General features: G+C 36.8%; 1 protein-coding gene and 1 pseudogene across 1 annotated transcript in view; one reads left to right on the forward strand and one right to left on the reverse strand.

The window, feature by feature from the left end:
* The window catches only part of KCNH8 (potassium voltage-gated channel subfamily H member 8), a 388,857-nt gene that overhangs the window by 355,341 nt on the left and 10,134 nt on the right, over positions 1-23,382 (reverse strand). The gene's annotated exons all lie outside the window — the stretch shown is intronic.
* On the forward strand, positions 17,026-17,439 carry LOC105748103 (60S ribosomal protein L31-like; annotated as a pseudogene).

Consider the following 23,382-nt stretch of genomic DNA (forward strand, 5'->3'; position numbering starts at 1 on the left):
TGTTGAATCTAGTTCCTTTAGACACATTTAACGTCTAGAATTGTTATTTACTGTTGTGTTTTTTTTTGTTTGTTTGTTTTGTTTTTGTTTTTTTTTTTTACGAGGGCCTCTCACTGTTGTGGCCTCTCCCGTTGTGGAGCACAGGCTCCGGACACGCAGGCCCAGCGGCCATGGCTCACGGGCCCAGCCGCTCCACAGCACGTGGGATCTTCCCGGACCGGGGCACGAACCCGTGTCCCCCGCATCGGCAAGCGGACTCCCAACAGCTGCGCCAGCAGGGAAGCCCCTACTGTTGTTTTTTAAAGCATATTTAGGAGTACTTTTTATTATTGTCTCACTAAATCCCATTTTCCATGAGATGCTAATCTTGCCACTGGAGTTTGCGCAACTACTATCTGCAATTGGCAAAACATGAACTTAGAGTTTGAAGCAGAGAGAATGAGCGCGTGTGACTTTGTGTACGTACATTGCGTGCAGGGGGTTCAGCTCACTCAGAATGCAAACCATGAGAAAACCTCAAAGAATGTTTTGAATAATGGTTATATTTTTGGATAAATGTGGAGAGTAAATATAATTACTTTGACAGAATCACCGGTAATTGGAATGCATGACTTCTAATAAGTCTGAATCAATGTTTTTCATTAGATTTAAATCGCCTTTAAAAAGAAAAAGGGCAAATAAATTATAGGAGCACAAAAATTCTAACTAACTAAAGTATCAGCTACAGTGATAATGATCCTCTTTTACTGTCCAAATTATGATCATGGGAGAGATATGATACACATGAAAATAAAGCCCAACTTGAAATTAAATTCTTTCATACAGAAAAATAATTTGCAAATCTTATATCTGGTAAAGGACTTGTATCCAGACTATACCTCTTATAACTCAATAAATTATAGTAATAATCCAATTTAAAATGCGGCAAAAGGCTTGAATAGACATTTCACCAAAGAAGACATCAAATAGCTAAAAGTACATGAAAAGGCATTCAATATCATTTGTCATTAGGAAAATGCACATTAAAACCACACTGAGGTACCACAACACAGCCACTTAATGGCTATAATCAAAATACAGACAGTAATAAGTTTTGGCAAGGATGTGGAGAAACAGGAACTCTCATACATTACTGGTAAAAATGTGCAGTGACGCAAGCACTTTAAAAATAGTTTGGCAGTATAAGACGTTAAACATAAATATTCAATGACCCAACAATTCCACTCTTATGAATCTACCCAAGAGAAATAAAAACACGTGTCTACAAAAGACTTGTACGAGAATTTCATAGCATCGATACTCAGCCAAAATCTAGAAACAATTCAAATGACCGTCAGCTGGTGAATGGATAGACCAAACATAGTATATCCAGGCACTGGACAGTAGTCCATTCAGCAATATAAAGGAACAAATTACTGACACATACTACAACATGGATGCACCTCAAAAACACTATGTTAAGTGAAAGAAGGCAGATTTAAATGACTCCATACTGTATGGTTTCATTTGCATGAAATATCCAGAAAAGGCAAATTTACGGAGACGGAAAGGAAATCAATTGTTGCCTGGGGGTGACAGAAATGCTCTAAAACTAGACCTTGGCGATGGTGGCAAAACTCTGTACATTAAACAAAAAATCACTTAACTGTACACTCAGAAAAAATTCATGGAATGTAAATTAGACTCAGTAAAACTGTAAACTACCTATTGAAATCTTTTAAATTCTACAGATATTTTATGGCAAAAGTTTGAATAGCTTTTCCATTAAACCCCCCAAAACTAAACCATATTTAACAAAGCCTCACCCATTTTGGTTAAATATTTTGACCACAAGGCAGATGCTTGAAGACCTAATGGACTTGCATTGAAAAAGAATGCCACAGCATTGTCCATCTCTAGATTTGCATTTCGCCTACCTGTCCTTCAATAATCTAGTGTCTCAATATATGCCTTCAAAATTCATTCCCTGTGCAAATGTGTTTAAGGAGCACTGCACACTATATTTGCCTCTTAGTACATCTTAGCTTAATAAAGGTTCTGAGAAGTCCTGCATCAGCAACAATACTGGTGGACTTTATTTAACACCATTTTTCAATGAAATATCATTACTGTCTAGAATGTTATAGAGAATGACATGTCCCTGTATCCCTGAACCAGTTTTATTAAATTTCAACATATTCCATTTTTGCTTTCAGTTATATTGGGTAAAAATATTAGATATACAGTTGGAGCACTTCTGTATCCTAATTCCACCTCTTCTTCTCCAGCTGTATTCACTACCCGAACCTGGTGTTTATCATTCCCATGCCTATTATTATACTATTGATATTACCGTATAGATATGTCTGTTAATAATATATTTTTATATATTTATAAACTTTATATGAGCAATGACACACTTGCCTTTTTTCCCCTCAAGACTGTGTTTTTGAGATTCTTCCATGTTACAAATGGTTCCTCTTCATAGGTGTTTAGTTCATTATCTGATTACATCCAGAATTTCCGTATCAATTTATAGTAAATTTTACTATTATAAATAATGATGCAACAAGCATTCTGGACCTACCTCTTTATGCACTAGTAGTGGGTTATTTTCTAGAACATATTTTGAAAAGTGGCATAGCTCTGTTAAAAAGCAGCCTCATGTTCAAGTGTACTATAACTTGTCTAATTGCTCTTCCAGAGAGCTACTAGAACTCATAGTAATATAAGCATATTTAAAACCTGTTTCAACTCATAGTAATATAAGCATATTTAAAACCTGCTTTTCCAAATTCTTGCCAATACATGTTATATACACATTTTCAAAGTTTATACTAACCATATAGATGTAAATTTTAATTTGCATTTTCTTGGTTACTAGTGAGGTTGGGCCATCTTTCCCTTTTTCTTTCTTCTGTTGACTTACCATAAGAGTTTCCTCCTCTCTGACTTGTCTTGACCGGTTTCTTTTTTAGATGAATATAGGAGTTCTTCTAAATTCTGTACGTGATCCTTTGTCAGTCACATATGTGGCAAATACCTACTTCTACTCTGTAGCCTGCATTTCAACTATGTTTATGGGAGATGTTGTTGTTCAATAATTTAAATTTTTACTTTAATTGTATTTGTCAAACTTTTTTATAGTTCATGCTCTTTGTGTATTTTTTTTAAACATCTTTATTGGAGTATAATTGCTTTACAATGGTGTGTTAGTTTCTGCTGTATAACAAAGTGAATCAGCTATACATATACATACATCCCCATATCTCCTCCCTCTTGCATCTCTCTCCCACCCTCCCTATCCCACCCCTTTAGGTGGTCACAAAGCACTGAGCTGATCTCCCCGTGCTATGTGGCTGCTGCCCACTAGCTATCTATTTTATACTTGGTAGTGTGTATATGTCCATGCCACTCTCACTTCGTCCCAGCTTACCCTTCCCCCTCCACATGCCCTCCAGTCCATTCTCTACGTCTGTGTCTTTACTCCTGTGTTCATCAGAACCATTTTTTTTTAATTCCACATATATGTGTTAGCACATGGTATTTGTTTTTCTCTATCTGACTTACTTCACTCTGTATGACAGACTCTAGGTCCATCCACCTCACTACAAATGACTCAATTTCATTTCTTTGTATGGCTGAGTAAATATTCCATTGTATATATGTGCCACATCTTCTTTATCCATTCATCTGTCGATGGACACTTAAGTTGCTTCCATGACCTGGCTATTGTAAATAGTGCTGCAGTGAACATTGGGGTGCATGTGTCTTTTTGAATTATGGTTTTCTCTGGGTATATGCCCAGTAGTGGGATTACTGGGTCATATGGTAGTTCTAATTTTAGTTTTCTAAGGAACCTCCATACTGTTCTCCATAGTAGCTGTATCAATTTACATTCCCACCAACAGTGCAAGAGGGTTCCCTTTTCTCCACACCTTCTCCGGCATTTATTGTTTGTAGATTTTTTCATGATGGCCATTCTGACTGGCATGAGGTGATACCTCATTGTAGTTTTGATTTGCATTTCTCTAATGATTAGTGATGTTGAGCATCCTTTCATGTGTTTGTTGGCAATCTGTACATCTTCTTTGGACAAATCTCTATTTAGATCTTCTGCCCATTTTTGGATTGGGCTGTTTGTTTCTTTGATATTGAGCTGCATGTGCTGCTTGTATATTTTGGAGATTAATCCTTTGTCAGTTGTCTCTGTGTATTTTATTTATTTATTTATTTTTGCGCCGTATGCGGGCCTCTCACTGTTGTGGCCTCTCCCGTTGCGGAGCACAGGCTCCGGACGCACAGGCTCAGCGGCCATGGCTCACGGGCCCAGCCGCTCCGCGGCATGTGGGATCTTCCCGGACCGGGGCACAAACCCGCATCCCCTGCATCGGCAGGCGGACTCCCAACCACTGCGCCACCAGGGAAGCCCTCTGTGTATTTTTAAATGCTTCCCTTCCTATGATCAGAAAGGTATCCTCCTATATTTCATGATTTGTGACTTATTTATCTAAGTCTTTAGTCCGCTTAGAATTTAAGGGTTAGCTCACCCTTTCCCAATTCATTTGTAATGTCAACTCTGCCCTATTTTCTTTTTAGGGCTTGATAATTTTTTACTGAAGTATAGTTAGGTTCCAATGTTGTGTTAGTTTCAGGTGTAGAGCAAAGTGATTCAGATATAGATATAGATGGACAGATTGTCTTTTTCAGATTCTTTTCCCTTATAGGTATTACAGAATATTGAGTATAGTTCCCTGTGTAAGGTTTTTATACATACCTAGATCTGTTTCATTGTTCTGTACTCTGTTCCACTGGTCATTTTTGTTATGCCTGCACATTGCCTGGTTATACACTTATGGTAATTTAATAAATAATGAATCTTGCCAGCTGGTAGAACTGGTCTCCAAACTTTGTTGTTATTCTTCAACATAATCTTGTGTATTCTTTGTTCTCACAGTATTTATGTTCCCCAGGGCTTCCTACATAGACGATGATCTCTAACCTCTTCTAATTTGTGTATTTTGTTTCTCTTTTTATTATTATATTATGTTGACTAGAACTTCTGGTACAGTATTTTTAAAAAAGAGGTAACAGTTGGATTCTTGACTAGCTCCGAATTATTTTTTTAATTATTTATTTATTTTTGGCTGCCTTGGGTCTTCGTTGCTGCGTGCGGGCTTTCTCTAGCTGCGGGGAGCGGGGGCTACTCTTCGTTGCGGTGCATGGGCTTTTCATTGTGGTGGCTTCTCTAGAGCGCAGGCTCAGTAGTCGTGGCACACAGGCTTAGTTGCTCCACAGCATGTGGGATCTTCCCAGACCAGGGATGGAACCTGTGTCCTCTGTATTGGCAGGTGGATTCTTAACCACTGCGCCACCAGGGAAGTCCACTCCAAATTTTAATAGGGATATTTCTAAAGCTTCACTACTAAATATATTAAGCGCAAGTTTATTTTGTCCCTGTTACTCAAAAATGGATCATTCATATACAATATCTGATTAATATCACAGATAAGTACAACTTGCAAAACTGCAGAGAAACAAATAATAAACATTTCCCCACTCCATATAAAACCTGAACAACAACCTTTAGCAGTAAATTCTAGACAAAAACTCAGTGTTTGGGGCAAAGAATTCTTCAGCCAAATGAACAGTATTTCCTACATTAAAAACATATTCTGGGCTTCCCTGGTGGCGCAGTGGTTGAGAGTCAGCCTGCCGATGCAGGAGACATGGGTTCGTGTCCTGGTCCGGGAAGATCCCACATGCCGCGGAGCGGCTGGGCCCGTGAGCCATGGCCGTTGGGCTTGCGCATCCAGAGCCTGTGCTCCGCAACGGGAGAGGCCACAGCAGTGAGAGGCCCGCATACCGCAAAAAGGAAAAATATATATATACTTTCTCGACAATGTCGCTCACATTCATCTCCATCTTCCTAGTTCAAATCTCCTTCTCTGTTTCAGGTCTCCTGTTACCACTCACACAATTCCTAACTAGTTCCATTGCCACTAATATCTCATCTCTTCTAATCTTTCTAAATGCCATTGCTAGAGGGAATTTGAGGCTCTGAGTTTACTAGCTCAATATTTTGCAATAGCTCTTTATTGTCTATTTATTAAAGTCCTACCATATTACCTTGTTTCAAAGACCTGAACCATTACGTCCCAATCACCACTGCAGCCTTGCGAAAATTTGCCACACCACGATTTACCTTCAGGAATGCCCGGCTCCAGCAAGATCTGCTGAAGAACCACACTCTCTCTTCTTACCTAACAGATGCTACTTGGAATACCCATCCCAGTCTAAATGCTCTCTTTTCTGTTCTCCTTCAACATCAGCCTCGTTTATCAATTCATAGTCCTTGTTGCTAGTTCTTGGATAACCTTTCCACTCTACACTGTGTTCTAGTCACACCAGTCTTGCCTCTCCCTCCCTATAGAGTGTCCTGAGAGAGGGAAGATTCATCCCTCAATTTCAGCCACTCTCTCAACAATATGTAGCACAGTGATCTGCATTAGTATTTGTTGAACTGATGTTTGAGGCATTGAGTTAGAGCCTAAAGATTAGGGGATGGACAGTGCACCCATTTTTTATTCCCTATTCCCAATTAGTTTTTTAAACAGACAAAAAATTAAAATGAACAAGTATTTCTGTGATCCCAAAGTATGGCAATGAAAAATCTCTAAGTACAAAATATAATACAAACCTAGAGAATTTAGTTCCAAGAGACCTCAATTCTAGATCTTATTAACAATCGAATGCAGAATTTCCCCGAAAAGGCCACCTGATTACTATATTTACTTTCCTGTGCTATTCAATGTTACTAGAAGGCATAAATTAAGTTTGATAAATGAACAAAGAATTGAGTTGGTAATATACTAAGCAAACATTCCACTGACTTTTATATTAAGAAGGAGGGGGGAAAAAAGCAAAGCCAAGCACCAATTCAGTAGCTACAAGTGTGGCAAAAACTGAATTAACTATGTCTGAAAATGGATGGCTTCACATTAACTGTCTTTTAAAATAATATTAAGATTATATTAATTACGAAGCCTTTTCATTTTAATTGTCTATAAACAGAAGAGGGTAAATTAATTTTATGTACTTCAAAGAATTTTTATGCATGAATAATTAGGACATTCATTACTTTCAAAAATTACTTTCTTCTGTTATCAATATGTCAGGACTCTCTCACTGTCTCTCTCTTTCACTCTCACTCTCTCACTTGCTCTGCCTCTGTACGTATATACAAGTAATACACATGTTCTTAAATATGCTTGTGCTTAAGTACTCAGGTATGTGACACACGTGTATATAGAAGATGATACATATTGCCCTTAGAGATAGTTGCCTACGACTGATAACAAATGGAGGTACAGAACGGGCTTGGCTATCCACCAAGTACTGTAACAGGGAAGAACAAATCTGACTCCATCTTAGATCTGTTCCTTTTACTTTAACCCTTGTGCTTTGTTGCCTGTGCTTAGTCATGCTGGCTCTGCACCTTTTGTAAAAAGAATGTTGCCTATAGCCTGAAATATACAGGATAGCCTATCCTCAGGGCTCTGACCTTTAAGAGTCCATTCATACAGAGGGGAAAAGTTGAAGAACAGAGAATAACATTTGCCTTATTGGAAGTTTAGGGAAACATCACCACCTGACTTACATGGACAGCTGCAAGAACAAAGGATTCCCACACCAAGAAGTCTGCAACAACCAACCACACCTCTCCTTCACCTTGCCTTTAAAAGTGATTTGCTGAAACCCTTCAGGGAGTTTGGGGTTTGGGGGGCATAAGCCACCCGTCTCCTTGCGTGTCCCTGCAATAAACCTTTCTCTGCTCCAAACTCCGATGTTTATGTTTGTTTGGCCTCACTGTGCATTGGGCACACTGGCGTTCGGTAACAGTATCATAAATTAAAAGACAGAACATAACAAGAGAGAATTCCAACCCTGTACTAACCAAAACATGTCACAGGTGCATTCTTATACAGTCCATCTTCATTACTTGTGGATTCCTGATTTGTGAATTTCTTACTCATTAAAATGTATTTGTAACCATAAAATCAATACCTGTGCTTTCACGGTCATTCACAGACCTGCACAGAGTCACCTGTCATGTTCCCACCTGAGGTAGGACAGGGCGATTCTGTCTTCTTGTTTAAGGTCTCATACTGTAAACAAGAGCCCTTTTCATGGTCTGGTTCGTGCCATGTTTTTCTCACGTGTGTGCTCTCTGTTGGTGATTTTGCTGTTTAAAATGACCCCCCTTCCCTGTGTAGTGCTGAAGTGCTGGCTAGTGTCCCTAAGCCTGAGAGGGCTGTGACATGTCTCCCAGAGGAAATACATGTATTAGATGCATTTGTTCAGCCATGAGTGAAAGTGCTGTAGGTCATGAGTTCAATGCTAATGAATCAACAATACGTATCGAATAAGGTTTTGAAAAACAAAACTATGTACTGATCACTTGACAAAAATGTGGTGACCAGAGGCTCCGTAGAACCTCACCCTGTATTTCCCCTAGGAACACTGTTCAGTATCTGCTAATTCAGTATTCGTGGCAACTTTAGAGAACATAACTCCCGCACATGATGAGGATCAACTGTACGTCATGCACACACACACAATCACAGACTCACATACACATACATACATGGAATAGAATAGTCTGAAATAAAGTTACAAAATTAAATAATCAAAAGATAGAGAATGTTTTTAAAAATTACTTTTCTTTAGCACGATAACGCTGCCTGCTCAAAATCAGTATATTTCAGTCAAGCTACTATTTCTCTGGTAACTTTTAAGATAGAAAACAGTCCTAAAAGAATCTCAGGAAAGAAAAAAAGCCATTTGGTCGCCACAGTAAATGCATGTTCAATGCTCTAATAACCACAATCTTAGCATTTTCAGATCTTTCTAGAACTTTCCATCTCTGCAATGTTCTCCCTTAATCTAGAATATCCTCATTCCCTGCTTGCAGAGCCCCATACTCTTTAACTGGCTATTTCCAGTAGAGCAAATACTCAATATAGACAATGGCCTCCAGCCTAAACAACTCCTTGAATTTATGTTCTAAAGTTCTGTTAAGATAAATGAGATTGTTTTCATCTATAATTATGCAAAATTTTCTCTGTTACTTAGCAGGATAATGGAGAAAATGTGGTCCTTAAAATGTATCATAATTTAGATCATTTATCAAAATTAAGTCATTTAATTGTCATTAATTAGATTTATCATAATTAACTCTTCAACGTATCGCAAGATAATTTTGTCATTATTAATATTATAGCTGGTACCATGCTAGAAACAATATAAAACAACTTACAGAGACAGTACTCAGCCACAGAAAATAGTTAGATTTTAAAGTTATTAGCAGGCATTTTTTACTGTAGTTCCTTTACAGCTATCTATCTCTCGATACACATGTATGTGCTTTTATATACAGGACAGCTATTTATAAACAGCGGTCATCATTTCTATAGAAGTGGTATAATGTGATTAAGGTCACAGAGTTTGTGGTCAGCCAAGGCAGTGTTCAAATTCCAGCCCTACTATTTAACAAGTCACTTAAATTCCTTAAACCTTAATTTCCTCCTTAGTAAAAATCTCTTGATTCTAAATTTTTTTAAAAAAACTTTGAAAATGGGAAGCTTTTTGAAAGCTTAGCACAAATTCTCTTATTTGCAAACCTCACCTGAACTGATGTGAGGTTACTTATATTCTTAATGTTTCCCATATTGTGTGAATAATAATATGTTTGGCTGCAGAAATATTAATATGTTTGGGAGAGATAAATTAGAGTTCAGGATTAACATATACACACTACTATATAAAAGAGAGAAGAAACAAGGACCTACTGTATAGCACAGGGAACTATACTCAATAATAACCTATAATGGAAAAGAATCTGAAAAAGAATTGTATAACTGAATCACTTTGCTGTACCTTTGAAACTAACACAACATTGTAAATTAACTATTTCTCAGTAAAAACAATATATTAATATGTTTCATTACAGGGTGCCACCCCAGACTCCAATAGGGCATTAGGTAACATCTAGTACATGCATCATATTATCTTAACTAACGTCTGAAAAATTCTTAATTCCAAGACCCATCTATCCCCGAGGGTTTTGGATAAGGGGTTGTGGACGAGTAGTACTCAATTTGAAATTGCTGGGACGAATACATGACAGTATTTGAAAAGTACGTATGTGTACTTTATGTATACGTGACTACATAATATTAGACCACATCACTCTAGCCCATATTACCTTTGGCCCAACAAAAGGAGGAAAAAAGAAAACATGGAAATTCATTGTGTTCATTAAACTATCTCAAGTCGGCCTTCAACCCACCCGTATCCTAGTGAGTCCCTGCCTGCCCAGGTCCAGGTCTGTCCTCTTCCTTTCCCTGGCCACCTGCCTGCCCCATCATGCCTGCTTGACTTCCTTTTTCAAATACAGTCTGTCTTTTCCTTCAAGTTCTATTGCTCCCTCAGTCATCAAGATCCTTTTCGACTCAATCAGTGCCTCCCATATCTCTAATTACCCTTGCATATAGAAGAATAACCCACATCCTACTGCTCCCCAAGACACCCTCATATACATACACATACAAAAAAACCCACATGATCCAAAGGGACCCATCAAGAAGATTGCTTTCCATCCAGGTCTATAGAAGACAATAAAATATATGAAGAGCTGGCTTCCATTCATGTCTATCTACAATACAGCCAAAGTGATAATACCACTCTGTTCCCCAAAACCTTATACTGGCTTCCTGTTTCCATTTGAACACAATCCAAACTCCTTTCCTCCATGGCCCTATATGGCCCTGCATGATTCAGCCAGTTGTTGTCACTGACAACTTGCTTCATATCACTCTCCCCTTCATGAACTATCTGCCTTGGACATTCCTTCCCTACCCCTAATCTTTCCATTGCTGGTTTGTTCTCATTATTTAAGTATTAGCTTAAAGGTCACTTTTAAAGAGCCTTTTTATGATCATCCTGTCTAAAGAAACAACCTCTTTTCCCCTTGTTTACCCTTCTTCTCCCTTGTATTTTCTTAATATTGTGTATCTCTCTCTTAACTCATGTTGTGTGTTTAGGGTTTCCTCCCACCCTCACCATCAGAATAGAAGACTCATGAGGGAAGGGGCTTTTCCTGAATCTTTCACACCTATATCCCTAGTACCTGGAACGGTGTCTGGCATATAGTAAGTGCTCAGTAAACATTTATTGAATGGATCATTGCTCTGACTTGGCAAGAAGTTAATAAATATCTGAATTTATAAAAATAAAAGCACCGCTATAAAAAAGCTTACAGTGTCTCAGACAAGTTATACATATTACAAAGTAGTACAGAATGATGTAGAATGAAGTACTATGTGTACTGGGGAAAAAGGGAGAGATTCCTGTAAGCTAAAGAGGTTAGGGAAGGTACCTTTCAAGAACAGTGCTTTGTCCATGTTTGTATGCCCACCCCCAACTGGAATGCTGCTGGATGAAGTTCTGTAGGCTCCTAGGAAGAAAAGCCACTCTACGGCCAGGATGTGACTACCCACAAAGACAACAATAGTTTCATGCCATGTGGAATACAGATATTTAACTTAGTGTCAATTATGTATTACTTTTGGATATTGGAACCTTAACCCAAATCCCAAAACACTGATTCAGTAAGGTACTTTTAACTTGCCAAAATGAAAATTAAAAAATGATTCTTCTTCCCCTCCATTGTGTCCACCTTCAGGGATGGCTACTAAAGGCCATTTCTGCTTCAGAGGGCAAAAAGGGAGATTCTAACCTAAGAGAACAGTGGTGCCCAACGGAACATGCAAAACATCCAGTATAAGGCTTAGAACTCAACCAATAATCAAGGGTGTTAGTATCTAATTGAAAAAGAATTCATAGAATATTCTTAGAGAACAATTTCTACCAAGGTACCAAGGTAGACACGGCCTCTCATGAGAAATCTGGAAGACTCAGAATCATGTTTTAAACCTTAATAGGTCTTCTGTTTTTTATTGAGTCTTCATTATGTTTTCATTTTTCTGCTTTTGCTTAACCTCAACTTTACATTGTCCACAATGTATTTTCTTAGAAAATACTTAAAAGTTATCATTTTAGTCACCATTGTCCAAGCAAATCTCACAACTTCTAAGATATTTACTATTTTAAACATAAACATCATTTTCCATGGAATAAGAGTCTGGGTAGAAATGACATTTCCCGTGGAATAAAAGTCTACATAGAAAAGACACGTTAGAGTCTCAAAGTCAAATATTCTCTCAATTTCACTTATTCACCTACAGAATGAACATGACACTGGATAAAAAGCATGGGTTCTAACCAGCTATGTGACCCTCGACAAGTCATGTTGCCTTTCTAAACCTCATTTTCCTTATCTTCAAATAAGAAGCTGAAACAGGATAATTCTTCAGGTCTCTTTTAGTGATTTACCAGAGAAGGCCTTCTGAATCTACTAGACGGTAAAAACAGAGTGAAATATTAGAGGACAAGAGGTAAACAAATATTTCACCCCCAACTCAGCAGCACACATTTTCTGAGAAAATCCTAATAATAGGAAACAAGTCCAGAGGAAGTACTGACATCATGATTTGAATTTTTATCATTTTAGGTAGCATTATTTGTAAACAAGCTAATGTAGCTAACTGGATCCTAAACTCCCACACAGCTGCTGAAAGTATATTATTAGTTGAGGAAATTGTCTAAGGTGAAGTCTGTACTGTATGAGAACGTGTACTTGAATTCAAATGTAAATATAAATGGCTCACAGGATTTTTTTTCCCCTCTGAAATGTCAGAGAGTGTATTAGGAGAACCAATTTACAATCAGCCTTTATGTTTAATTGGATAAACATATGATCCACAGAAAAATCAAGACAATAAACCAACTTTAATATTAGAAGTGATCAAAGATGATAATACAGTATTTCCAGAAGAAACATACTAGAAAGTGTGGCAGAATTAGTCTTTATGTTCTCATGGAGTTTACAGAAAATATTATTATAAAGTGGCATCTCAACTACTTAGAGTCACTTGCAGTATTCATTGCCATTATAAAATAAAAGAATGAGTACAGAAAAAAGTGTGTGATAAAATAACAAAACAGTTATTCTGCATGTGTTTCAAATCATGAACTTCTTCAAGTTCATATATTTTTAGCTAAATGTGAAGAGAGTATTTCTAAATTACTATATTTAGAACAAGCTAATCCATTATAAAATGTATGGACTCTGGAAGTATTTATCCCAGTGTGGGGATGTCCTTTAAAACTCATGACACTTCATCTGGGGTAAGGAGGCCAGATTCACCATCAGAAAAAAGGAGAAGGAGAAGGAGAAGAAGAAGGAGAAGAGAAGAAGAAAGCACATTCTCATGAATAAGCTGGTCAAAGACTCTATAAAATAAAACATAAAATGATTGGTGTCTAATTCAAAGGGGACATTAGCATATTACTTTCTTTTGCAATTCTTTTCACTAACAGAAACAAAACGATTATAGATAGACTCAAAAATTCCTTTTCTTAAAGAAAACAGGCATAAAATTCTTACTATATAGAAGTCAAAATAATTCAAATGTTATATGTTTCTCCATTGTAAGTCTCCAGACTTTATTATTGGAAATAGCACTCATATTCATCACCTAGGCTGGACATCACCTCCTTGAGGATAGTGAATATTTTTATTAATTACATTCTAAAACATGTAGTAGATATCAGGCAGATTGAATAAGGAACATGCTTTAAGACACAACGGGAAAATCAACTCATGAAAGCATGAAAATTCAGTTTTGATTTAGTTCTGAAGGTTGAGAACATAAAAAAAATCAATATTCCTTAAAAGAGTGAAGGAGATCCCAATTAGGGCTTTTCAAGTACATCCTTGACTAGTGACTGTCTTGCCTGATTTCACCCAAGGTATTTTTCCATTTCCCTAAAAAAAGTAGAGGGGGTCTTGAGATTTATGAACTTGCCAGGAGAACTGCAGAAACTTAATTCTTAATGTCTGTAGAATCCTTTGGAGGCATTTTTAATATGATTTTTGAGGAAATCACCATATTTTTTTGTTTAAAAAGTTACTCTGTTCAACTGTATTTGAAAATATACAGAAAAAAATCCTTAAAATACCGTTGCCTTCTAAAGCCTAGTACCAAGATCAGCGGTAAAGATGTCAAACACCACTGAGCTGAGGGAAGAAACCACAAGATGCAGCCTGGAAGGGAGGCCACGGAAGAGGAAGGAGGAAACATTACCTGCCTCAGGGTATCTACCCTTCATCTTTTCCTTTCTCTCTTTATTTTTTTAGGCACAGAAGAGAGAAGAGAGAGAATGAGATGATGTGAGGGTGGTGGTAGGGATATTGCGGGGAAGGAATCACAGTGGTAATGGGAGGGAAAAAAGGAATGTAGTCTAATACACAGGTGCTAGATACTAGTGCAGATAAAGCAGAAACTAACACATCATTGTAAAGCAATTATACTACAATAAAGATGTTAAAAAAAAAAAGATCAATAACGTTGTCTGTGGGAACTTTGGGATGTCAAACCTCATAAACAGTTGCTGAGAATTTGTGCACACTTAAGTCCTGGGGAAGCAAAGAGAATTATTTTCTTTGAGGATGAATTGCAATATATAGAATATGCAGTGGTCAAGAGAATCATAGTCATATGTATAATTCCTTCCTTCTTAGGTGAATTCATTTAAATATTGGTCTAAATGTTCTATCCTTTTCTCACGAATTATCCACTGTAAATAGCTCAGATTAATGACTCAGTGTGTCCTTCTGCCGTGATACCTACGTCCACACAGTTTGTGCCTTTCTCCCCTGCTCCCTCTTCTCTAAATGCTTTATCTCTATGAGCCTCATCTGCGCACGAACACAGCAAAGTTACCTGTGAGCTATTCTTCTAGATTTCAAAACCCATTTCAGCGTCTCACTTTATAGAGGCCACCAAAAGCTTTCCTCGCTCTGGGTTCATGAGATATTTCTCATTTTTCTCTGTAAACTTGGCTATGGAAGCACTTCCTTGCCCACTTCAAAAAGTGTCACAGATACTAATTTAAAAGTATACATGCAATCGTTTAAGTGAATTTAGTGATCAGAGGAGATCTGTTATTCACAGCATCTTACTCCTGATAGGCTCATTTATTTATAGATTCAAGCTACCGAATATCTATGTGAAAACTGAAGAAGAACTGAAGGAAAGCCATGTATCTTTGCCATTTGCATCCACCCTTAACAAATGACAACTTGAAAAATACGTTGCTAGGAGGGATCATTCATTTTTCCCTGAATCTTAGTTTCTAACCCTCTAGTCACTGAAAAATAAGCAACCTTATAGAAATGAAAGAATAAGAGCAAAAAATATGAGCTGCATCCTCCAAAGGACCTAATTTAACCTAGAAAACTCTAAGCCAGTGAAAAAGTCTCTCAGAAAGCAAAAAAAAAAAAAAAAGTTTTCTTAAAACTTATGTTTATTTATATGACAAATTGTTCCAAAAAATAAATTATTCATGTGGCTCACAGAAATATATATAATTTATAAAAACAAATAAATGAGGACATTAGAACAAGTAAGACTAATAAAAAGGCTATGTGGCTGGGAATAGTATCTTTCCTTAAAATACATGCCACAGGGACTCGTACTCTTGCTAAAAGACGTTGAACATTCAGCTTTGAGCATTCTTAAGCCAGTTCACGGAAAAAAACACAAGCCATTTCACATTTCCAAAATCTCTTCCCCATCTAACTCTGTGGTATTGGAAAATGTTGTAAATTCTTTAAGCCTGAGAAACGATTACATTATATAAGATATTATACTTTGGGAGCAATTAACATTTAATTGAAGTGATACTAAATTATAAATTGTGTGTGTGTGTGTGTATCTATATGAATGTACATGTTGGGATAGAGTTTGGGGAACTGCTAAAGAAGGGAAACAAAGAAATAGGAGGTTACGAGCACAGCAGATGCACCTTACCTAGCCCCAAAAGCTTCCTCATGCTTCTTTGTGATTCCACCCTTCTCCATCCCCTCCCACTCCTATGCAAACACTGACTGGCCAGAAGCATTTTAAAATTCAAGTTAGTGTAACACTGTTCTATAGATAACTCTAGGCTTGTGGCACTCAAGTTATCTCCAGCATCAATAGTCACGACCCCTCACATAACAAGAAACCATTTTGGGTATTTATTCTAACAAGGGAAGTAAATTCCTGGACAATCCACTAACTACTGTTTATAAAACACTGCCACTTTATAACTTTCTGAATTGAGTTTCCCAAATGGTGTGTTCTTAAAAAGCACAAAAGTGGTTTATATCTCAAAGTGAAGTCAACCATAACCCTTAAGATCTTAATCCTAATACACTGAATGCCTTACAATTTAGCTCCAATTTTTTGTCTTTTTGGTACGCGGGCCTCTCACTGTTGTGGCCTCTCCCATTGCGGAGCACAGGCTCTGGACACGCAGGCTCAGCGGCCATGCCTTACGGGCCCAGCCGCCCTGCGGCATGGGGGATCTTCCTGGACCGGGGCACGAACCCGTGTCCCCTGCATCGGCATGTGGACTCTCAACCACTGCGCCACCAGGGAAGCCCCAATTTTTTGTCTTTTTAATTAAACCCAGACTGCTTAGTCAAAAGAAAACGTGTAAATTCCAGTTTCACTACCTGTAAAGTGTGTGGCTTTTGGCAATTTATTCAGCCTTCCTGGGTTTCAATTTCCCCATCCACGAAGTAGGATTAAAAACATCTAGCCTGCAGTATTGCAGAGATTAAATAAACTAATATAGGTGAAAATACCAAACATAGCATTGGGTTCACGGTTACTCACTAAATGTCAATTCTCCTCCCTTTTTCTTCTTTCAAAGGAAAATCAGAGTAAAGTTGAAGGAAGAACACGGGTTTTGCAATTGAAGGATGAGAATAAGAGTCCGTCCCTTTCATGTACCAGTTTGAGACAAAATATTGAGGCTCTCTAGGGTCCTCTGCGTCCTCTTCTCTAAAATAGGGACAATAGCCCGGTCAGGATGGCTCCGGCAAAGAAGCGCGGCCAGAAGAAGAGGGCCGGTCCGCCGTCTAGGAGGTGGTGACCAGAGAATACACTATCAACATTCACAAGCACATCCCTGGAGTGCCTTTCAAGAAGCGTGCCCCTCGGGCGCTCAAAGGAATCCAGAAGTTTGCCAGGAAGGAAATGGGAACTCCAGAGGTACGCGTTGACACCGGGCTCAACAAACCTGCTGCGCCGAAGGAATAAGGAATGTCCCATACCGTATCCGTGTGCGGTTGTCCAGAAAACGTAATGCAGATGAAGATTCACCAAACAAGCTCTATACGCTGGTTACCTATGTACCTGCCACCACTTTCAAAAATCTACAGACAGGGCTTCCCTGGTGGCACAGTGGTTGAGAGTCCACCTGCCGATGCAGGGGACACAGGTTCATGCCCCGGTCCGGGAAGATCCCACATGTGGCAGAGCAACTGGGCCCGTGAGCCATGGCCGCTGAGCCTGCGCGTCCGGAGCCTGTGCTCCGCAATGGGAGAGGCCACAACAGTGAGAGGCCCGCGTACTGCAAAAAAAAAAAAAAAAAAATCTACAGACAGTTAATGTGGATGGGAACTAACTGCTGATTGTTCAGTAAAGTTATAGAAAGGCAAAAAATAAATAATAAATAAATGACAATAAAAATATTTAGGAATGATCACAGGCCAAGAGCGACCCAAGTCACTTCCATTCAAGGTATCTGGTATAACAAAATTAAAGAGATAGCAAACAGTGTTATATAAACACATGAAAATTTATTTTAATATTTATATTAACAATTACAAATGGGGGATAAAATTTTCCCCAACTTCATTAATCTACTTCAGAAGACAGTATCAAAAGTAAATTGTGTAAAAAGTCTAACTTAAAGAAATTTGTACTTGGAGACCTAAGGAGGTCAAAAAGCAGTATTTCAAAGAGCTGTGAATATCTTGTTATGAGGTGGGCATAACACAGGATGACTTGGGGATTCCTTTGAAAGTGAAAATAGGTATCAAAGAATAAAATTGTATAATTATTAAAGTATTTACTTTTTTATTTTTGACTAGTTCTACTATATCAGTGAACCTATAACCTTTCTTTCTTCCAAAACTATTTTGAAACATAGCATTATTTCTATGAGATAGTATCTATATATTACCAGAAAATAAAATAAGCACCTAAGCAAAATGATTTTTCATTATATTTTCACATATTTGTCATGTATTTAGCCATATTTGTCTATTACACCAAGTTGCTGGTATTATTCTAAACAATATCTCTTTTGTATCTATATATTATTTAAATTTTTTCCATCAAATTGCCTGTAATTTTCCTCAACGATGTATTTTATGGTAAATAAATTTGAAATTGTGGGCATCTTCAATTAACTCTTTGCTATAGACCATGAAAAGTTTTCATTGAAAAGATACTCTGTAGTTGCTGAAATACCTTGTAGACATGACAAATTCTGCTATACAGAGGATATTCTCAATTCTATTTGTCCCCCAAATTTTGCTACATTGACAATATCTCAATTCTATATGTTGAAAAGTGTAAATATTTCAGTTCAAATACCTCATTGGTCCTCTCATTTTTCTTTATTCAGAGTAATTACCTTCAAAAATTTCTATAATATAAAAAATTTGTCATAAAAGGTATCTCTATAATTCTTTTCAGTGTTTTGTCAAATGTAGGCGCTGCAAAATCACAGATCTTTTCAACTGCATTCAGTTTCAGTACTGATAAATGTATCCAATTAAATATAGAAGCTTCATCAAAAAAGTCTTCCAAGTTGAAATATTTCAAAGGAAAATTCTTAAATCTAGCGCTTAGTTTGAGCTCTTACTGTTTAATTTTTCCCCTTGCTTGTCTAGTGATACATTTCAATGTATTCTTGTCTTACAGTTTGGTTTACAATCCTCGCTATCCACTAAAATGAAGTTTTTGATACTCTGTTTATTAAATACTCTGATTAAATATTTTCAAGTGATTTCAAATAAAATGAAAAGAAAATATAAAAGCTTCATTCAGAAAAGAATAATAACTGTCAGACACTTAGATTGCTTACAAAGCATTCATTCAAAGGCTCAGACACTTTAAAATTATGACTGATGACAGTAAAAAGAAAAACCATGTATTGCCATGCCAAATGTTTTTTCTGTATTTAACAAACATCATGTAGTGTAACTACTGTAACTAATTCTTCATATATAAACATATTTGGTAACTTTGACCATTACAGCCTCTACAGTGATTGACAGAACGCACCATTTTGGGGGCACAAAAATGTACTATGCATTCACTACATCCAAGTCCAAGCACATTTCTTTTTTTGCTTTTTTTTTTTTTTTTTTTTTTTGCGGTACGCAGGCCTCTCACTGCTATGGCCTCTTCCGCTGCGCAGCACAGGCTCCGGACGCGCAGGCTCAAAAGCCATGGCTCACGGGCCCAGCCGCTCCGCGGCATATGGGATCTTCCCGGACCAGGGCATGAACCCGTGTCCCCTGCATCGGCAGGCAGACTCTCAACCACTGCGCCACCAGGGAAGCCCCCAAGCACATTTCTTCCTTCTCCATACATTGTTTAATTTACTAAATATTGTCTTTACTATGACACTGTGCTCTACCAAAACCTACATTTGTCTTCTCATCACAAAACAAGTAACTTTATTTTTAATGATCCATTTAACTGAATTTACAATAACATTTAAAATAATATATGATTTACCTTCTATAAAACAAACTTTGGAAAGCTTTACTTATATCCATAAATTTGATGCAAAAACTCAAGTATTATTAACTGATTTTCCATAGAAAACCCTGACGGTATTAATAGTTATGAAGCTCTTCTACTATTGAATCAATACATTAACTACTGTTGCTTTTTTTTTTTCTATATGTATAAGAAAACTCAAAATCAGAACTGAATAAAATTTTCAACAATAAAATAGAACTACTGACACATGCAAAAAAATTACTTAATTGCAAAAGCATTATGACAAGTGAAAGAAGACGGACACCTCCACCTTCCCCACCCCCCCACCCCCCGACACACACAAAAAATGCTACATACTGTATGATTTCATTAACCTGACAACCTAGAAAAGGCAAAACCACAGAGATGGAAAACAGATTAGTTGTCCTAGGGACTGGAAGGGCGGGGGAGGGTACTGACCTTGGGGGGAGCGGGGAGAGATACTGTTCCAAATCTTGATTGTGGTGGTGGTTTTATGACTGTACATATTTTGCAAAATTCATCGAATTATACACTTGTAAGGGGTGATTTTACTGCATGTAAATTATACCATTATAAACCTCACCAATGTAATAAATAACGATAATTTATTAAAATAAGAAAAATTTGGCACAAATTCTAAACCCAATGACTCTACAGTGTAAGTGGCACAGATATGGATCTGTGGTCCCCAACAAAAATCCAATAATACACACATGCAAAAAAAGAAAAAAATGACTATTACACACACACATTCTAAAATTCTAAAGAAAACATTAACAAGTAAAATTCTAAGTGAAATACTAAGTAAAACATTAACAAGTAAAACCCAGTAACACGTCCAAGAAACCTTTAATGAAAGAATGCAAAGAGAGTTTATAAAATCTGTCAAAAGAATCTATCATATTAATTAATTCAACAAGAAACATAGAATTATTTGAATAGATGATGAAAAGAATTGATAAAATTGCTTAATAAAATAGGAATACATGACAAAATCTCTTAATAATAAAATATTTATTTCTCAAACTAAAAACCAGAAAAATACTTATTAGAAAAACGCTAAAATAATTCCCATTAAAGTCAGGAACAAGAAGGATATTCTTTATCATCACCATTTTTATAGTATTTATAATACTAGCCAAAACAACTAGACAATAGAAAAAAAAATTAAGGGGAGAGGGACTTCCCTGGTGCTGCAGTGGTTAAGAATCTGCCTGCCAATGCAGGGGACACCGGTTTGAGCCCTGGTCCGGGAAGATCCCACACGCCACAGAGCAACTAAGCCCATGCACCACAACTACTGAGCCTGTGCTCTAGAGCCCACGAGCCACAACTACTGAGCCACGTGCCACAACTACTGAAGCCCGTGTGCCTAGAGCCCGTGCTCCACAACAAGAGAAGCCACCGCAATGAGAAGCCCGCGCAGCACAACCAAGAGTAGCCCCCGCTCACGGCAACTAGAGAAAGCCTGCGCACAGTAACAAAGATCCAATGCAGCCAAAAAAAAATTTAATAAAAAAAAACTAAGGGGACAAAAAGTAAGACTTGTGAAATTGGAAAAGAAAACAAACTTTTCATTATTTGACGGCAATATTGTTTGTTACCTTAAAACCTCAAAAAAACAATTGCAAAATTATTACAAAGAATAATAGAAACTCAGCAAGCCGGCTGGTTAGAAAAACAATAAAATTTAAGAATCAATAGCCTTCAAATAAATAAACATGACTGAATTAGAAAAACTAAACGGTGGAAGAAAAGAATCCATTTTACATAACCGTTACAAAGATGAAATTACTAGGAATCAAATAAAGCAGAAATGTGCAAGAGCTTTATTGAGAATCCCAAAAAAGATGTGAAAGAAATACGTGGCAAATTTTTGGATATGAATTTTCAACATTATAAAAATGTCATTTTCCTCCAGGAGATTCCATTAAAAATATCATCGGGGTTTTTTTCCACTAGATAATCTGATTCTTAAGTTCCTGTGGATTTCCAAATAAGTATGATTAGCCAAGTAAAATTCTGGGGGGAAAAATAGAATGGATTGAGACTTTTGATGCACATCATAAAACTTCTATAATTAAAACTGTAGAACTACACATAAAGAAAAAAATAGATGAATGTAATAGGATAGCAAGTCAAAATATAGAAAGAATTACATATAGAAATATGGAATATGATAAACTAGATGTTTCAAATCAGTGTAGAAAAGATGAATTATTGAAAAATATTGTTAGAAAATTGGATAGGAATCTAGGAAGGAAAAATTTGATCCCTACGTTGTTCTCAATAGATTAAATGACAGAACTTACTAATAGAGGAGAAAAAATTAATATACAAAATGAAACTATGGTAGAACACATAGGATGTATTTTTTAAATAATTTCAGAATAGAAAATACCTCTCTAAGTATGACACAAAACACAGAAATCATAAGAGGAAAATTGATTAATTCACTTACATAAAAATAAAAAATCCCACCAAAATTGGAGAAAACATATACATTAACACCACCAGTAAAGTATTCATTTTGTTATTCTGTAAAGAGCTCATAGATGTCAAAAAAAGAATGCCAACAATTTAATTAACAAAGGGCAATGAATATGAACAATAATGCCCAGGAAAGGAAATTCAAATAGAACTTAAATATATTAAATAATGCTCAACTTCACTTACAGTAAAGTAAATGTATGTTAAAAATTATAATAGGAAGCCACTTGTTTATCTATTAGTTCAAAAGCAATTCAAGAGATGGAAAAAAAGAACGAAGACACTGAAATGCTAGGCAAATATTAGCTATTATTACTATCTTTCAAATAATTTTATAACGTTTATTCAAATCAAAAGTTACAATACAAAACAAAAGCTCCAGTCCCAAGACATTCATTCTCCTTCACAATTAATGGAATCACAGCAGAAACATTTATTTCTGTGTCGAGATAAAAAAATATGCCCCATTTAATCTTCTACATGATTCTCTCCATTGGAGGAATAGCCAGAATATCACACTTAAGGACAAGCCACTTCCTGTCAAAGTGGGTACTTGACAGTTTGATAACATCTGAACTTCTTACATGGATCATTTTTTCTAGACAATCAAAATATGGAAAGACTGAAAAGCACTCTGGTCTCAGTTCCCTCTAGTTCAATAACTAGAGTAAGAAACTGGTTGGACTCACAGGTACAATAAGGAAATCTGTCCAAAAGACTTATTAGAACAACAACAAAAAAAGAAAAACATGAAAAAAGAAAAGAGCTTTAAATTAGATTTGAGAGTTAGAGAGCTAGGTACCCTTATTTCTGACTGTAAGTTCACTGTAGAGTAAAGGTAAATGATTGCTGTTAAAAGTGCCTGACACTGGAGAATATATTTCTCCCAATAAAAGCAGACTCAAAACAGGTAGAAGAATTTCCTCTGTAAAACACTAACAAGGTAAAAATACAAAATGATGTCACTATAACAGCCATGAGAATTAGAATATCTTCTATGGAAAGATTAGCCTGACAACAAAAATATCACAAGGAAGTTCTAAAGTCAGCAAATTCTAAGCACCAAAATCTCAAAGAAAATGGGTTTCTTTATTTTTTTAAAAAATGGACGGTAGATTTTCTTTGATGAGCA

The sequence above is a fragment of the Orcinus orca genome, chromosome 5 (genome assembly GCF_937001465.1).
Source record: "Orcinus orca chromosome 5, mOrcOrc1.1, whole genome shotgun sequence".
In the NCBI taxonomy this organism is placed as follows: Eukaryota; Metazoa; Chordata; class Mammalia; order Artiodactyla; family Delphinidae; genus Orcinus; species Orcinus orca.